This window comes from Panthera onca, chromosome A3 (assembly GCF_046562875.1).
Source record: "Panthera onca isolate mPanOnc1 chromosome A3, mPanOnc1 haplotype 2, whole genome shotgun sequence".
NCBI classification, from domain to species: domain Eukaryota; kingdom Metazoa; phylum Chordata; class Mammalia; order Carnivora; family Felidae; genus Panthera; species Panthera onca.
The window spans coordinates 55,716,229-55,732,922 of record NC_138341.1 but is presented as its reverse complement, the minus strand read 5'-3'; positions in this window follow the sequence as shown (position 1 = coordinate 55,732,922).

Here is a 16,694-nt window from a genome sequence, read left to right as displayed (position 1 = left end):
ATTCTTATCTCCATGTCAAGTGGACAGATTGGAAGTATGAGGGGAGAGGAAGTTTAATGTGGCTGCTTATTTAATCTCTATCTCACTCTTGAGACCTATGAATGATGTCTACTCTCCCAGATCAGCCCATGTCACTGAGCACATGGTCTCCATTCAATAAATGCTCATTGATAAACAACTCAGAGCAATATTGCATTCACCTTCTCCATGATGAAATGATACCTCTGTTTTCCACAGAAGGAGAAAAATCTCAAGTAAAGAACAAGAAGGAATTTTTCTGATGTCCAACAGAAAAACAGTGATTACAAAGATAAACAAAAATATAATCATAGGGAAGAATTGCAGGAACATGGGCATACCACAGAGAAGAGATTTTCACGACTTCATATGCATAGACCTAGATTTAATTCTTTAAAGAGAATTTTGTCTGTTTGACACAATGTTCTGCCATGAAACCAGATCACTTTCTAGCAAGTCTTATTCTGATCAGAAAAATCTAGGGTCCCTCAATAGGTCTAATGCTTCTCAGATTTAATCCAGCTTTAACAAGTTCATTTATAGCACAGTCAGAATCTATTCATTTTGTAAACTTTTCCCGTTTCCTGTAATCGAATGTGTGCTAGTCTCCAGTGTCATTTTGTCATGATTCTGTGTCCTTCTTCAATAGGATGCTAGGGAGGAAGGTGTCTGCTCCTCTTCTACCCTCACACATTTAGATAGAAATTCACAGTGTCTCCCCATTTCTCTCTGGATGAAAAGAAAACAGACAAGACCTCGAGTCCCTTTGCTGAGTCAGGATGAGTCAAAGCTCATCGGGGTAGCACACTACATTTTGGCAAGGGAAGACTAAGCTTAAAGGTACAGTCTCCAGCTAAGAGTCCTGGATGTTGTTCTAAGGTTTGAGATTGTGGCTCTCCTGATAGCTTTAGTGGATATGTGGAGGTATAATTTGGCCAGGAAAATGGAGAATTAGCAAGTTCAGAATGGGTGCCAGCCTGCCAGCAGGTCCAGCTCATCTCGTAGTTGACAAATGTGGCTTCAATGGGTAATAAAGTTCAGCTGTTTCAACGTCACTTTACAGAGGAAGAAATACAGATTCAGAGAAGTTATTACTTGCTCAGGAACACACATTTAATAAATTGGTTAACTTTGAACTGTTCTCCATATTTTTTATTGCTATAATCTTTATTTCTTCTTTTCATCGTAATAAAGATTTCAGAAATAGTTGAGATCCTGTTCATTAGAAACATGAAGCAATTTTCCCCAAATACATAAAAGTGAGACATATAATAGGTTTTCTTTAACCTCTTGCTGAACAAATGAATAGAAGAACAAATAATTGAGGCAGAGAAAGATACCTTTTACTACTAAATGCAACTTCATTACTAGCTACAACTTTTTAATATTTCTAAGTCATTCCCTACTCCTTCACTCTCACACTTGACTGACCCTTTCTTACATATCCCATTCCACTAAAATTTCATCCCCCCTCAAATCATTACATTCCAATAAAATATTCTGCCCACATGATTTAAATTGTCATCTTATGAAATGGATATAAGATTTTATTTTTGCTATTGTTCAAATGGTCCCCTGAGGCCCTAAATTAATTTATCATATACTTGGGAGATATCTGGCATTGTTTCTGTACTTAATACATTATTACAGCATTCATTTTAAAAATGGCAATGATAAATCACTTCTGCTTGAGTTCTTCCTTCCCACCTCTACTACGAGAAATGTGCATTTTTTTCTTCCATTTGGAATTCTGATGCTGGTTAGATGCTGTAAAATACTCCTCACTTCAATAAGGAATGAAAAAAAATTAGGTAGAAGTAACGTTAACACTGATTGATCTTCAAATGTCATGGCTGAGTATGGTTAACAACTATAATTTTCATTTTATTTGGATTTCAAGAAATAAATCTGCTATCGATTTTTTTCTCACCTATGTAATATAAACTGTCTACACTATTAAGATTTTTCTAGAATATAGAAAAATATCATGGTCTTAAAAACAATAAAGAAACTATATTTTATTAGCTATGATTTATTTATTTGGGTTTTTTTCTTAAGTGAGAATATTTATACTAAAGGAAAGGTTTTCATCACTATCTTTTGGTTACCAAAATCTATAGCCATTGCTGGCTTCTAGGCACATTATACAATTAAGTGCCAATGCAGTTCTCCAAAGGTTCTAATGCCATTTGTAAAAGTTTCTAGAGAGTCAGAGGCAGCAAATAAACTCTTGAAAAAAAAATAACTCTTAAAGGAAGACTCATAAGACAATTATAGAGCCTACTCACCCCTTAGAAACAAATACCAAAGGAAAAACATTTTTTATGAAATTGAAAAAATAGATTGTTTTACAGTTGACATTTTGAGTGCATAAAATAACTAAAAGAATTATTTAAAATGATTAAAGAAGACAATTGAGATGATACAAATTTTATTTGATACTTCATGAAGCACTGTTTTCAGAAAACTGCAAAATAAGACAGAAGGCAGGAAGATTTTATAAGATAAAGAATAAAGAATACAGAAGAGAAACAGAAAATGTCTGATTGGCTGGGGCTACATAGTCAACCTTGTCTGGAGTGAGAAGGAACAAGGAAGTATTACAGAGCCCAGAGTTGGTGTGGCATTTGGGATTGGCTGACTGGAACACTGCATTTCTGATCAAGTGGAGCTTTGCAAAGACACAAACATTAACAAAATGTTGGTTCATCAACATAACATGGCACCCTGGGCAGAAGTGGCTCCAGTTAAAACCCAGAATTTTTTTTCCAACAGAATAAATGATACGTGTTTGCATTATCTCAAAATCTTATAACGTAGTCTAGAAAGAAAGGTTTGAATTTGAGAAACTTAACAGAAGACCATGGGGGAAGGGAAGGGGAAAAAATAGTTTCAAACAGAGAGGGAGGGAGGCAAACCATAAGAGATTCTTAAATACAGAGAACAAACTGAGGGTTGATGGGTGGGGGCAGGGGAGAGGGGAAAATCAGTGATGGACATAGAGGAGGGCACTTGTTGGGATGAGCACTGAGTGTTGTATGTAAGCAATGAATCATGGGAATCTACCCCTGAAACCAAGAGCACACTGTACATGCTGTATGTTTGCTAACTTGATAATAAATTATATTAAAAAAATTTTTTTAATAAAATAAAATATTCTCTGATAAAAAACGAAAGGTTTGTTAATATATTTGGTGTATGAAGTTTGAAAATAACCCATAAACTAAACAAATATTTGAAAATATGTTTGCACTAAAAATACTATAAGTAGTAATTCATATAAAAGAATAGAGATCTAAAGAAACTATAGTAAAAATTTATGAAACAGAATATGTCTAGTTGCTCTAAATCAGCCCATGGGAAAATTTTATCCCTCCAACATTCTAACCGGAGTCAAGTAACATAAGGACTTGGCCATTGTCCATAGAGTTGTTGACGCATAGATATCCAATCTAGAATGCTCAGGAACTCTAATTTATTGAATAAGATTCACATTTCTCTTGCACTTGATTCTTGATGTACCTACTATTTAAGTGAACCATGAATTCTTTCAGGGAGGCTACATTTCACATTTCCATCTAGAGAAATTAAGAAAATAAACTTTGGAGTGACATTATACATCTCAGGTCTCCTTTCAAAAGCAATTATTTTTTTTATGTTTATTTATTTCTAGAGACAGAGGGAGAGAGAAAGAGACACAGAGAGAGAGAGAGAGAGAGAGAGAGAGAGGAGATGATGAGTTGGGGAGGGGCAAAGAGAGAGAGGGAGAGAGAGAATCCCAAGCAGGCTCCATGCTCAATCTCACAAATCAGGAGATCATGGCTGGAGCTGAAATCAAGAGTTGGAGGATTAAAGGACTGAGCCACCCCAGTGCCCCAAAAACAATTCTTTAAGAAGCCATAAATTAACTATGGTGATTCTCTGAAGAATTCAAAGGTTCCTTCCTGGATCCATACAGTAGCAAAGTAATGTAAGAAATCTGTTTAAAATTTACATCAACCCAGTGTTTTTCAGATATTAAAGTGAAATTTCAATGATTCTTTCATTGTTTAATTACTACAAACAATTGCTCTTGTGCTTTTATATACCACAAGTAAGAATGTGTTATAATTAATTATACCCAACAATTGAGCTGCAAGGCTATTTCTGATTTCATATTTAAAATCAAATAATGTATTTTTTGTATGGATCATGTCACATGGTTTTTGCTGCCCCTGAATATTTTATGGGACCAAAATTATCTATTTTCTCTCTCTCTCTCTCTCTCTCTCAAGAATTTGTGTAGTGTGATATTAACCAGCTAACTTAATAAAACATGATGTTGTGAGATTTTCCTCTAGATTTACTGAAAAAGTTGCTTGGATAGAGGAACTAGATTCTGTGCCAGGACCCTAAGCTCACATCTTTCACAAATGACTTCTAAAAACACGAACAGGAACATAAAACTGTAGATGTTGGCAGCACTTCCAGGAGCTACCTTAATTAAAAAATACAGTACCAAGAAGGGTTAATATTATTGGAAAGTAAAAGCTTTCATGCCAATAGTAAGACCACTCTGTACACTGCTGGGTCAGCACTGTAATTAAGAAAACTGCCTCTAGTGTGTTTGTTTAATAATGCTATTATAATCTTTTCTTTTTTCTTTTATCAAGAGTAAACTACTTAGGGGCGCCTGGGTGGCTCAGTCGGTTAGGCGTCCAACTTCGGCTAAGGTCATGATCTCGCGGTCTGTGAGTTCGAGGCCCACGTCGGGCTCTGTGCTGACAGCTCACAGCTTGGAGCCTGGAGCCTGCTTCAGATTCTGTGTCTCCCTCTCTCTGCCCCTCCTCCGCTCATGCTCTGTCTCTCTGTCAAAAATAAACATTAAAAAAAAAAGAGTAAACTACTTGGAGATGTCCCCATTTATTCTTTTTGCTCCCTCTAACCCCTGATCCCACCAAGGCCATGCTAATCTAGCCTTTAAATGACTAAATGAGTTACTTTGCCATCAGTTCACCCTTTAGTCTTTTACACATTTTTTCTTGACCTTTAACCCACAGACTATTATTTTGATAGTTACTATTAACGCTGTGTCCTGAGTAACCACACGTGGACTAAGATTGTTGGCAAAAGAGCTGAGGAGTTGAAAGGAATGGATACCCACTCTCATCTTCCTCTAGATTAAATCGAAACCATCCTAAACTACTGCTCACAGTGTCCTATGGCAGTGTCAGAGATTTTAGTGGGATATCCCATTCAGAAAAATGAGAAGAATCCAACTATGAAAGAAGGAGACCATATAAAGCAAACATCTAGAACTCTATAAATTTCATAAATTATGACTACTCAAGTATGAAAGTAGATGAATCAATATGTGGTTAGAATAAAAATATTCCATAATGCTCCATTGAAGAGCAGCCTTGCTTGTAACAATGAGACTCCCAATGTCAAGAGACATAAACTAAAATGATATAGTTAGCTACAAAGTTTTGCCATACATCTTTTAAGTATAGGCTCTCAGATAAAAGGCCACATTGGTCTGCTGTGATCATTTATATGGAACATCATAGTCTGTGGTTGCTCTATAACTGTGAAGTCATTACCAGCTTTAGACCCACACAGTTTAATTGCCTCTCTCTGGCAGGAAATGACTGTAACTGAATTCTGTGACTTAATTTACACTATAGGAAAGGCATCTAGTGAACACGGCAATGATAGCACCCCTGAACCCAGTAAGCTTCAAATATGATTAAAAAGTTGACCAGTATGTTAGATTTTGATAACGCAAAAGTACATACCAATTGCAGAGCTTACGGCAGTAAGAATAAAATTGATGGGGAAGGATGTATGCTATTGATAAGAAGCTGTAGTTAAAATTGGGACACTAACTTTTACTCAGAACTGTCGTTATGCCATAAAACAAATTAATTATCTTGGAAGAAAACAAAATACCATATACCACACTTAGGGAACAAGATCTCCTAAACAGAACCAACAGTTTCTAAATGTATTTTTTTGTAATATGTTTAAGACTCTAGCAATGTAGCGTGTCCTAATTCCTCCCATACTTCAAGTACAGACATGAAATGAAAATTTATTTGTGTATGACTGTAGAATCACTGTCTATAAAGTTCCTTAAAAACTTACAGATAATGGGGCGTCTGGGTGGCTCAGTCGGTTGAGCGTCCGACTTCAGCTCAGGTCACGATCTCACGGTTCGTGAGTTCGAGCCCCGCGTCAGGCTCTGGGCTGATGGCTCAGAGCCTGGAGCCTGCTTCCGATTCTGTGTCTCCCTCTCTCTCTGCCCCTCCCCTGTTCATGCTCTGTCTCTCTCTGTCTCAAAAATAAATAAACATTAAAAAAAATTAAAAAAAAACCTTATAGATAATAATTCATCCAGAGTAGCCTGGTTATATTCCCTAAAACCTTGGAAAGTGAACAAAGTTCGTTCTTGGGATGGCATCTAGTTATCTAATCATGCTATTCTTCTAAAATGCTTTTCTTGGAAGATATTTTAAAGTATAAAATATTAATTTAACTTGAAGTTTACAACTATATACTGATTCTAAGGAGAAAACTCCTAAGTATGAATGTCCCAAAAATACTCTCCTCCCCATTTTCAGAGTCTCCGTCAATAATTACTCAGATGAAGAGAGACATTATCTTACAATGACCACACTGTTTCCGTTCATGACACTAGCTTTTCATATGTGGCAAATCTCTCAACCAGCAAAGACCACTAATGGACACCGCCATGTTCTGAATTCTGCACAGCTGCTGTGCATATAAATATACACTTTTTAATCACAAAGAGCTCTCTTTGATAGAAAAGAGAGTGTTTTCTTTACTCCTTTTCATTGTTAGGTAAAAATGTGGGTAAATAAGTAAAGCTAGCACATCTTTCATAGACTGCTAATTGTGTTAAATGCAAGCAAGATACAAAACTTCAACTTTGTGGATTACAGAACTCTGAACAATCACCTGTAATTTTTGTTTGGCTCTGCTGGTCTCACACAACTGCAACTTCAACCTGTTCGCGGATTATCTCTTGAATATTCACTCAAACAGGTAATTTTTATTGAGTACTCAGATACACTATCTCTATAGATTTGAGAAAGAAAATGAGTTCTTAGGAAAGACTATACCAAAAAGGGTACATTTTACATTCATATAAACATTTTAGGCACTTTAGGAGAGCATCTGTTGTCTAACAAGAAAAGGTAAACCAACAATGAAAACGTCGGAGTCAACTTTTTAGCATACGACTGCTTCAGAAATAGTACAGTAAGACTAGGGTGAAAAGTAAAGACTTAACCAAAAAAAGTAATCTTTTCTTTTAAGGAAGCAAATACCCAGAATACAGAAATCCTCTTTAAAAATTGTTTCAGTTTTGTAGCTTTTGCCAAAATACTTGAAAAACAGAATTAATGAGAAGCATTTATAAGAACTAAGGCTATTTTGCTGAAAGCAGCATGACGATAATGACGATGCTGATGATGCTACGTTTTATAAAGGCTAACCAACACATTTTTAACTCTACCAAAGGCAAAAATTAAATGTGTTCTGTACTAAGTTAGCTGGGGCTGCCATAACCAGTACCACAGTCTGGGTGGCTTAAACAACAGATCTTTATTTTTTTCATAGTTCTGGAGGCTGGAAGTCCAAGATCAAGGTGTTGGTACAGATGGTTTCTCCTAAGACCTCTTTGCTTCCATTGTAAATGGCTATCTTCTGGTGTCATCACATGATCTGTATGTATCTGTGTCCTAATCTTCTCTTTTTATAAGGCCACCAGTCATACTGAATTAGGCCCACCCTAAGGACCTCATTTAACCTTAATTACCCTAATTACTTTAACCTTTAAAGCCTCTATCTCCAAATATAATCACCATCTGTGAATGAGAAGTTAGGACTTCAACCTGTGAATTTGGACAGGGGACACAATTCAGCTCATAGGTGGTTTAAGCTGTAGCATAAATTTGGATATTATAAATGTTAGAAACACACCTACATATAAGAAATAAGAAAAACTTTGTAGATACAGGGTGAGTCAACTTTAAAAGAATTTTAAAACCTGCTTTTAATAACTTATTACACAATTGTATAACATAACCTATGTTTATTTTGGTTTAAAACAAGGCACTTCTAAGAAAAGAATCAGGTTTCTTTTTACTCATTCCTCACCAAATGGTTCTGGGCACAATGGCAACCTAAGATCTCCAATGAAATCCTGCTCCTCCTCATCTTCCTCCTCCTCCCCAAGCTAACATTTATTAGGTACTTCCTCATGGCATACTTTGTGCTAATACACATTACAAGTACTATTTCATTTAATCCCTATAAAAATCTTATGAATTAAGTACAATTACTATTCCCTATTGTGGGTGAGAAAACTGAGATTTAGAGAGTTAAATTATCATATGAATACATAAAATGAGTAAATGCTGGAAGCCTGATTAATGGCCCTTGGTGTCTGAGTCTCGAATCTCTATGCAGAACTACTTCTCGTGATGGATGTGATATAAAGGAAATGTGATATAAAGGAAATGTGATGTGACTAGCAGTCAGAACTAGGGATAGTGATATACAAATACAAGAAACTTGTTAAGAACTTCTGTAAGATTTAGACTACACTGAAGTAAATCCAGTTCTGATCCATATATGGGAGAGCATATGGCTTAGGAGAAGGGAGGAAGAGATTTGGGCAGAATATTCCCAGTATTTCCTTGAATAGGATTGCCAAGGGCAAAGGACCGGTTCAGCAGTGTGTGAGGGAGGACCTTGCCATGGGGTTTACCCTCAGCCCAACTCACTCTTATCACCGATGGCCAAATGATGAGCAAGAAAATAAGAGGAAAGCAGGGAAGGCAGCCTTTTGACAAGAGGGAGAAAGCACGAAGTGACATGGAAGATCAAACTTGTAAAATACTACAATTATCATGAATGATTTAAAGTCCCCAAAGGTTCTAGCCTGGCATGAAGAAACATAATCTAGTTGTACACTCTTTGAAGCAAGAAACAAACAAAAAGGCACCAACCTAAATGTTCCAAATAGGAGACTAGTTAAAAATATCAGTTATATATTCAATGAAATGCCAAGCAACCATTAAAAATTATGATCTACAGATTAGTTATAAGTATTGAAATTCTTCAAGATAACATTTTTCAGGTGAAACATTGATTACAAAATATATTTAATATATCTATTAACACAGGGGGAAAAAAGGCTGAAAATATGTGCCACAGAGTAGTGCTCCTTGTTCGTGTAGTATTAGGAGTAATCTTTACTAATTTTATGCTTTATGTCTTAGAATTTTTTCTACAAAAACATAATAAAAATATGTTTAAAAACACAAAAACATGTTAAAAACATTAAAAAAATAATAAAAATAACATTATTGAAAGGAACTTACAACAAAAAGGCATCTTAAAAACTAGATGATGCAACTTGCTGAGAACAAGAGAAGTACTCAACGATACTAGAATTATGGCAGGCTCTTCAAGCAAAAAGGAATGAAACCGGGAGAATGCCAAATCTTCTGATGCTTCAAAAGCACACATGGTTAATTCAAGCTGTTGTATATTTTTTCTATCTTAATAAACAAAGTGTGAGTCCTGCTAATGTACTTGAAAGTATAAGGATTTACTCAAATCAAGGTGAGAATGTGTTGTAAAGGGCCACTAATCTACACCAAAGACTCTCAACTCTTTAAAAAAATTTTTTTAACGTTTATTTATTTTTGAGACAGAGAGAGACAGAGCATGAACGGGGGAGGGTCAGAGAGAGAGGGAGGCACAGAATCTGAAGCAGACTCAAGGCTCTGAGCCATCAGCCCAGAGCGCAACGCGGGGCTCAAACTCACAGACCGCGAGATCGTGACCTGAGTTGAAGTCGGATGCTTAACCGACTGAGCCACCCAGGCGCCCCTGTCAACTCTTGACAGGACAAAATCAACTGGAGAACTGCATAAAAATACAGATTCCCTCCGTCTACCCCAAATCAATGAAATCAGATTCACTGGGATAGGAACCAGTGTACTTTTTAAAAGTTCTGCAGGTGAATCTAATATGAAACCAAGATTGAGGACAACTAATCTAACTCTAAACATGATGTAGTTAATTAGACCACAAATACTTTTATCCTTGACACATTCTTGGTCAAGAATTTTCTAATCAGAATTGTTGAATACATATAGTTTAATGTGTATTCTCTCATGATAAGACATTTTTGTCTTCCTTTATTATGAATAGCAAACTCCCATCCATTGCCATCATCAACCACTTACAGTCATATAAGGATTAAATAGAACACAAGTGCCATTCAGAGGAAATCAAGAGAAGGAAATAAATAGATCTCAGAGCACGGAGTGTCTTCTTGCCCTCAAACAGATTTGCACTCTCCTCTGTTCTCCCAAAGTTCCTGTCAATGTCTCTATTTAATTGTGTCCTTTTGTATGTATCTCTCCCTCTCAGTCCTGCACTCCTTCAAGCATACAATGAGTCTTCTCTATCTTGTTTATCATCAAAACCCAGCACACAGTAGAAGTTTAATAAATGTTTGTTGATTGGACAAAGAGATGAAGTGCCAGGCATTATAATTATTTCTATTATATTCCTTTCAGTTCTATCACTCTAGAATTCTATGACTATTCTCAATTTTCCAAACTTCCTATTTTCCTTCTACAATATGATAACATTATTTGATAAACAACCAACTTCCCTAGTCATTCTGAAAAGCTGTAAACAATTGTGAAATACACTACAATATTGTCCTCAAACAGACCTGAGAGTTTTAAATGTTGTAACACCATTTATCAATGCAAATTGGAAGCCATATTGCTCTTTATTTGCCTGAAAACCCCTTTGACTTAATGAGTACCAAGTTATCTGTGCATGCCAAACTATACAGGGAGTAAAAATAACTGTGGTAAAGAATAAACGTTTTTGTAGGTGAACTATAGTTTATGTGGTCTGGACTTCTTCAATTAAAAGGAAAAAAAAATTCTGGAGGCAAATGGCCTAGGTACAGACAAATTCAATGTGCTCTGGACTGACCATGACCATTCTTTTTTGAGATCATTCATCCTCAAGGATGTCAGCTGAAGTTCAAATATGCCAGTACCCTATGGATTAAGCTAATTCCATAAAACTTTAAAGCTTAAGATATGGTACAATCCATGTGGCAGGTGGACAATGGATCATTTTACACCAGAGGTCAATGATCAGAAATTTCAGGGCTGAGGAAGGATGTGTTATCCTAGAAAATATCTGCAATCTTTACTTACATAAACTATGCAACACTGATTTAAGCTATTGGGCATTAGAAAAAAATAGGCACCATGATTTAAAAAAAACAAACAACCATACAGTTTTAATCAATCATTGCAACGAAGTAAATATGAAATGAATTTTATAAGATGCTGCATGGCCTGCCTATCTAAACAGGGTATTTTAGCACCAGACTTAAAATATTTATCATAGACTGTTTTGTGCTTGTCCTATCACAGATAATTAGTGGAGATTTCACTTTCTGAGAAGCTGCTGTAAGAATAAAAATACATGTGGGTATATTTCACATATTCTGGTTTTTTTCCCCATTGTTTAATTCCTTTTCTTGCCCTAGGAATCTGGATGCAAGCAAGTTTAATGAAGTTAAGATCTTAAAACTTGAAATCAAACAACAATATTCAGTGATCTTTGTTTTGGCTTCTTCTCTACCAAGCAGCTCAAATTATATTGCTGATGCCATTGCTGATATTGAATAACAGTAAAAGCTTTATTATAGCTTGCATATCAATCGAGAAGAGTAAAGACCTAATGTAGTCATATTTCAGGGCATGTTACTATGTGCATCAATCAATGCATCTGTCTTTCTTTAATAACAGCAGGTTCCAATGATTCTTCATTAAAATCATTAACTTTTATTTGATGAGTCACTATTATTTGTTGAAAGATAATGAGGACTATTCACACTACAGAACTGTCATATGTATTATTCTGTATTCAGGAAACTGCTCGCTATATATTATAATATGCCATACCACACTGCATGTCCCAAAAATTACTACAAAGATTTTTTTAATGTCCCCTGTATACACAATTGTATATACACAGTTGGAACTTCACTACTGGAAATTAAGGTAAAAATTCAGCAAGTAATAAACATATTAATATATTTCCTTGAGAAGATATGTCAAGTAAATTGATATAGAACAAACAAGGATGAACTGCAGGTGCTTATACAACAGCTCAAGTCAGTATCCTCTTTAAGTCTGAATATTCAGAGAGAGGGAAACAAACCATAAGAGACTCTTAAGGATAGAGAACAAACTAAGAGTAGATGGAGGGATGTGCGTGGGCGATGGGCTAGATGGGTGATGGGTATTAAGGAAGGCACTTGTGAGGAACACTGGGTATTGTATGCAAGTGATGATTCATTGAATTCTATTCCTGAAACCAATTTTGCACTGTATGTTAACTAACTAGAATTTAAATAATTTTTTTTAATCTGAATATTACCTTTTATACCTTTCCAGCACCAAAATTCAGGAAAACTTTGTTATAACAAAAATCATAAAATTTTTTAAAAGATAACTTACTATCTGAAGTTACTTACTCTTGACTATTGGTAGAGGAAAAAAACCAAATATGTTCACTTATCAATACCAAGCAATACCTCAAGGAATTTGTGACCTTCCTTAGACCAATACTCAAAGAGCTCACAACTGATGTAAAGAAACTTTAGTAATATTCTCATTTAACTACAGCATATTTCACTTGCTTTCAACCACTAATTTGGGAACAAATTCAAAGATGCATGATTTTGGTTGTCATGAAGTATAAGTTGGAATTTTTCCCCAATGTTTTATTATTAAATTTTCAACATCCACACAGGGGTATTTTTAAAAGCTGTGAAATGGGCCATCTATTCTTTTTATGAAGTAATATCATTGAAAGAGAAAAAAAATGCATGTTCATAGACATTTAATTATGTCTGGCAACTGGGCATAGAGTTGAGGAAAATGATAAAAGACTATTTAAATTAAGAGAAGATGAAGAGCAATTTATTAGCAACATATAGCTTAATTATGAATGAATCCATATTATGGTAGAATGATTCAAATACAATTTAAAATAGTATTCAGTAGAAACCAACCATCACTGAGATACTAAGAAAAGGAAACATTTTTAGATCTCATCAAATTGTGGTTAAATGTGGGTAAAACATTGCCAATGAATGTAGCTGAAAATTGCTGTTTTAATGCAGTGTTTTCCAAAGTGTGGGAGGTATAGCACTAGTGGTATTGGCTTCTACACTACATAATTAAAACGTGAGTTTATATGAAGAAAAATTAGGCAAGTAATTATACAAATGTAACACAGATAATGGCCAAAATTATAGGGGTAGTTGTCAAATGCCTAAAGAGAAATATCATTTTAATGGTTGTTAGTATACAACCAATGAGAAGATATTACACACGATAAAGTCCTTCAAAGGACTGTAGGTATCACCCTTCTCTACTTATTACAAATTGATTTCTAGGCTTCTCTCATCTAAAATTTGAACATGTTCCTACATATTTTGTTTGTAAATGAAAACTCTAAAAATGACCAAGAGTCTCATTTCCTTGAGAACACCCAACCTATTGAATAAACTATTTTTATTTCTGAAAAGGAGTAGGGCAAAGTATTTTAATTCCTTCCCCTAACTCAATGAAAGTCTGTAATTTGAAAATCTTCTTCTATAATATAATAAATTACCATCACAAACAAATAGTGTGATTTCTAAGTCATAAAAACAGCAGGTGGATAAATATAGGTTGTGATTGCTTAGAATATAAAGTTAGTACTGTATCATCCAAAGTCTTAAATTATTGGCACTCAACTCCCCTGCAGACTGTAGGAGTAAATTTCCTCATCTATCATCATGCCACAATAGTCTTTATAGCAAATGTAGAGTCTAGGATAGGTGACTGGAGTCATCATGTTCTGCAATATGAACCATTTGAAGACAGATTTTCTCGGTGAATGAGTTGAACAAAAGATTAAATTCAACCATAGGAGTTTTGAATGTTCATTTTATTCCAGCATTTTTATATAGTTTAAATAATTCATATTTCCTCACCAAACCCTTCCTTTTTGCCTCCCTAATCTTCCAGAGTGGAGAAGTAGGAGAAGAGGATAGTTAGCAGGAGCAAAGAAAATATCCAATCCCATTTGGTAGAACAACACCATGCTAAATATAGACACACACACACACACACACATCCCACATGAGAGAAAAAAAAAAAAAAAAAACCTTTCCAAAATACAAATGCTTTTATAATTCAACTATTACAATGTTCTGTTATTTGATTTTACTAAACTCTGTTTATAAAATAATAAATAGATTTCTATGTGGGATTTCAAACCATTTCAAAGTTTCTTTCTATATATTTGATTATAGGTCTTCAATCTTTACTAAATATCACAGTGGTTGTACTAGAATAACTGAAGCCTATCCTTTTATCACAGAGGGAATATTTGGGCTTAATCTCAAGTGTCTTATAGTTAGAGATAGAGACTAGGATCACATTTTTTTCTTCTTGTGTACATTTTGCTACAGCCTACTAAGCCCTAGGATCAAAGTAAAGGTCAGATTTTCCTAACCTATATATGGGAACTTTTATTTTTATTGCTTCCAACAATTTTTGGTGTTTTACATTGCATTAAAAATTTAATTTTTAATCTAATCCCTCAGCCAGGATCATATTAACCATATTAACCTCTAGCACCATGATGTGGATGCTAATGGACCATGGCTAATAGACCAGAGTTTAAGTAGCCCTACAATTATTTTGCTCAACATTAGAGTCTCTGTAACAGAAAGGAATATGAGACTAATAGAAAGATTTGGATATTTAAGAAAAGTTTGGAACTAAGAGATGAATAATCATTGTATATTCACTGTAATTTTACTTCCAATATTGACCTGAGATTTGGAATTCTATTATGGTTGCTAGACCATCCACCATACTCATGTAGACCAGATGTTATTTTTAGCTAGATGAGAGTCTCAATCAAAATATTGTAGGCTTCTAGTGAATTTTTAAAATTAATGTGATTTTCAATAAGATTCATGTGAAAATTATCTATGCTCACATAGAATATGAAACCAATGAGAATCACTAGAGTGTTTCCTCATTTGGAGGCCTTGATTAGGAACCCCTATCCCAATTCAATTTGATGAATAGAGGAAGAGAGTTTAACTTAATATTAAATAAAATAAACCCCCTTAAATTCCATGTCCATCCAATTTTTTAAATAAATTTTTAATGTTTGTTTGTTTATTTATTGTGAGAACCCCAGCTCTACCAAGAGTGTGAGCACGGTAGGAGCAGAGAGAGAGGGGGACACAGAATCCGAAGTGGGCTCCAGGCTCCGAGTTGTCAACACAGAGACCAACATGGGACTCCAACTCATGAACTACAAGATTATGACCTGAGCTGAAGTCAGATGCTTAACCAACTGGGCCACCCAGACACTACCAATTGGTTTTTTAAAGTAACAGTTTAGTAATAAAAAAATGGAATTCATTTTGTTCTGAGTTTCAGTCAAACCAATGCTCTTTAGTTTAGATAAAACTAGGAGGGAAAGTCAGTTTATTATTATTGTTCCCAATACCCAATTATCAAAATGTCAGATAGGAACTTCCTCTATTTTCCACAATCAAACCCACCAAATCCCTTGCGCAGTTTATCCCATTGCTTAGGATCTGAATCCAAGTTCATCTTACTCTCTTGGAAATCTTACAACATTGACTATTCATCCTTTAATTTACCTGCATTTTCAAGCTCTTCTTTTCTATTGCATTATCTCCAACAACTTTTTAAGCAAGTTCAAAAGTTCCTTTCAATCTTAAAAAAAAAAAGGAAAGTCTTCCCTTGAAAACACTCCCTTGATTTTTCCATCTTCTCTCTGCAACTCTCTGACACTCCTGCTGATGCACAGTCTTCCTGACCCTTAAGTGTTGGGTGTTCCTCAGGGAAGGTTCTTTACTTTCTTCTCTTATTATTTCATATTATTTCCATAAGTGACCTTCACATCCATGGCTTCTTTACCCATTGATAAACTGACATATTTCAAGTACAAATTTCTGATATTAGTATGAACTGGTATCTATCCCCAGAAGCATATCCCAGGATGCAAATTTGAATGTGAGTAGTTTATATTGAAAATGATCACAGGCAACACCAGTAGAGGAGGCGGGAGGCGGTGAGAAAAGGGAAGCAATCCAGTGGCGGGTGTGTTATCAGCCAGTTACCACAGCGAGCTAGATCCCAGATCCCACCTGGGGAAGTCTGGAAGAAGCAGATCCAGCACTATAACATCCCCAGACACTCTTTAAAGAATGTTACTTTAACAAGTCTTTTTTTTTTTTTTGAGTTGCAATGATAGATGCAGTAACTCTGAATAAGCTGTGTTACTATCTCTCCTGCTATAGAGATGTAATATATATGTAATTGATTCAAATTGCTTTAAAAGAGTGTATTACCCTATCTCCAGGGAAGAGGAGAGACTAATACACATTGGACTTCAATAATAAATTATCATCATCATCATCATCATCATCATCATCATCATCATAATCAGTACTATGTGCCATGTGGATTGTCGGACAGACCTATACTCTTAGAAATTATAATGGGAACATACTA